Source organism: Condylura cristata, unplaced genomic scaffold (assembly GCF_000260355.1).
Source record: "Condylura cristata isolate star-nosed mole 26May11 unplaced genomic scaffold, ConCri1.0 scaffold00029, whole genome shotgun sequence".
Classification (NCBI taxonomy): domain Eukaryota; kingdom Metazoa; phylum Chordata; class Mammalia; order Eulipotyphla; family Talpidae; genus Condylura; species Condylura cristata.
This window is the reverse complement of record NW_004567130.1, coordinates 9,677,322-9,680,221: the sequence shown is the minus strand read 5'-3', so window position 1 is coordinate 9,680,221 and position 2,900 is coordinate 9,677,322.

The window sequence follows — 2,900 nt, the reverse complement described above, 5'->3', positions numbered from 1 at the left end:
AGTAGTCTTATTTTTTCTTCACTTGAGGCTGTTTTGTTTTGTGCCTGGTGATTCTTTTAAGCGTAAATTTCTTGGTTGATGTCCTTCTTTCCTTTAGCACTAGAAAAATGTGTCATTTCCTTCTGGCCTACAGTTTCTTGTTGGAAATCCACAGTCATTGCAATGGTGAGATCCCAACGGTTAATACCACATTTTTCTCTGCCTGCTTTCAAGATTTTCTGCTCTTGGATTTCCAGCAGTTTGATTATGGTATAAATGGGTGTGGATTTCTTTATGTTTATCCTTCTGGGGTTCACTGATCCTCTTTCAACAAACTTGAGACATTGTCAGCTAGTATTTAAAATAGTTTTTTGTACCAGATTCTCTAATTCTGTGTCTGAAAACATAAACTCTATGATATTTTCCCACAAACTCTTATGGCTGCTTTTTAAAAAATAATCTCTGTGGTCCATATTAGATAAAATGCTAGTGTTCTCTTGTTGCTAAGTTAGTGGCTTAAAACAGTATTATTATTTCACAATTTCTGTAGGTCAAAGATCTGGTTGAGCTTGACAGGGTTCTCTGCTGAAGGTCTCACAAGACCAAAATCAAGGTGTTTCTAATTTCCAGTGCATTTTTTTACTGGAGATGCAGTGCAAGAATCTACTTGCAAACTCATTCAGGTTGTTGACCAGGTTAAGTTCCTTGTAGATAAAGGACAGAGGACCCCAACTTTTTACTGCACACTAGGAGCTGATGATCTTTTCTCTGAGCAGCTTTTCGCATTCTTCCTAATGCTGTTCTTGTGACTCCTCCAGCAATGATAGACTGAGTTATTTTGAATACTCTAATTTTTCCTTCACTTCAGCTCTCTGAATCCAGTCAAAAACATTTCCCTACTTTTAAGGATTTGTGTGATTAGACTGAACCTACCCAATAATTTAAAATAATCCCAGGCCCTCCCTGGTGATGCAGTGGATTAAAGCGCAGCACTGTGAAGCTAGCCACAGCCACTGCAGCACAAGTTCGATCCCCAGCCAGGGCCCACATGGTACAGCAGACCTGGCCTGTTCTACCCACTGCTCCCCTCATCAGTGTATTTCAGTAGGTCTGCCTGTTCTGCTCCCCACTTTTCTCTGGTGAATCCTCTCACCCCCTAAACCCTGGCCTGTATCCCAGTTCTTGTATGCATAAATAAATAAATCTTAAAAGTTTTATAGTTAAATTTTTCTTAATTAACCCTAATTCTAAAGTCCATAACCTCAATCACAACTACATAGTACTTTTTGTCTCTTGTGGTAACACTCATTGTCTCCATTTCACAAACTCTTCTGCTAGTGAGGGAATCCAGTATTTTTTCAAATTTTGATCATTGCATGTTCTTATTTCTCACATTTCTTCTTGATTATATTCTGCATCTTTTATTTCTCTGTTGATATTTTCTTTTAGATTTAATGACTTGCTGGTACTTCCAACATTTGGGTCATCTCAATATTCAGTATTCGGATTTTCTTGATATTCTGTATGTAATTTTGAATTGTATCCTGGACATTTTGAATATATGAGGCCCTGGGTCTTATTTATAGCCTTATTTATGGAAAATGTTGAGGTTTTGATATAGGAGGCAATCAACCCATTTACATTCAGTTCTGATCTGCCTCCTGTGGTCTGTGAAAAACAAGATAATAAACTTAAATGGAGTCACTTACTGTGTACTGTTGCTTTTGCACCATGTAAAGTCAAAAACTTGCAGTCGTAAGCTGCCTTCATTATATATATTCTGATGTTCCTTGAGATGCCCTCCTTTTCTTAGAAGTGTCATTTAATTTCTAAGTAATTGGAAATTATATAACCATCTTTCTCTTGTTTCATTTATTTTTACTTGTTGGTGTTTAGTGTATCATGTAGGTCTATCTTGGTGAAGGCTTCAGTAAGGGAAAAAAATATTATTTGGGGTGGAATGTTTGATAGCTGTCAATTAGGACCCACTGGTAGGTGCTAGTTTCAATTGTTGTATGTTGTTTCTGCTGACTTGCTCTACGGATTACTAAGAGAAGAATACTGAGCATCCACCTACTATTGTGCATTTGTCTACATCTCCTTTCAGTTCTGCTAATTTTTTGCTTCCTGCATTTGGAAGATTGGTTATTAAGTGCATCATATTTGCAACTGTCTCTTCATGGTGAAGAGGCCCTTTCATCAGATTCAGGGCCTCTGTCTTTCTGAAGCTTATTTACTTTTTCTGATATTATCAGTCACTCCAGTTTTATTTTGACTAGTGTCTGTAATGATATATTTCCTTACATTCTCTTACGTTTAGCCTACTTGTATCATTTTAAGTGGGTTTCTTGTATTAACTGGATGCTGTAGAGTGTTGGTTATTTGCCCTTGTGATCTCTTGGGTCTACTTTGATATATACATAAATATACACACACATATATACGTAGATATATACGTGTGTGTGTGTGTATAGTTCCAGTTTGTTTTTTAATTATGTTTTCAGACCATAATTACAGATATTTGGATTAAGGTCTACTATTCTCTGTTATTCCTCTGTTTTTCATTCCTGTTTCCCTTTTCCTGCCTCCTTTTGCACTATTATTATTTTAAAGTATTCCATTTTAACTTTGTATGTGTTTTTTAGAGAGTATACTCAAGATTATAGCATATGTGTATGTATGTGTACATACATACACTTTTCACAATTTCTTAAAATTATCTTACTACTTCAAATTGAATGTAAAAACCATATCACCATGTAGATCTTTTTACCCATTCCATTATGTCATAGTTGTGAAATGCAGGATATCCACATAAGTTAAAAGTTCTGGGCCCTCCCTGGTGGTGCAGTACGTTAAACACAGCACTAAGAAGCTAAAGCCACTTCAGCATGAGTTTGATCCCCATCCCAGAGGTGACC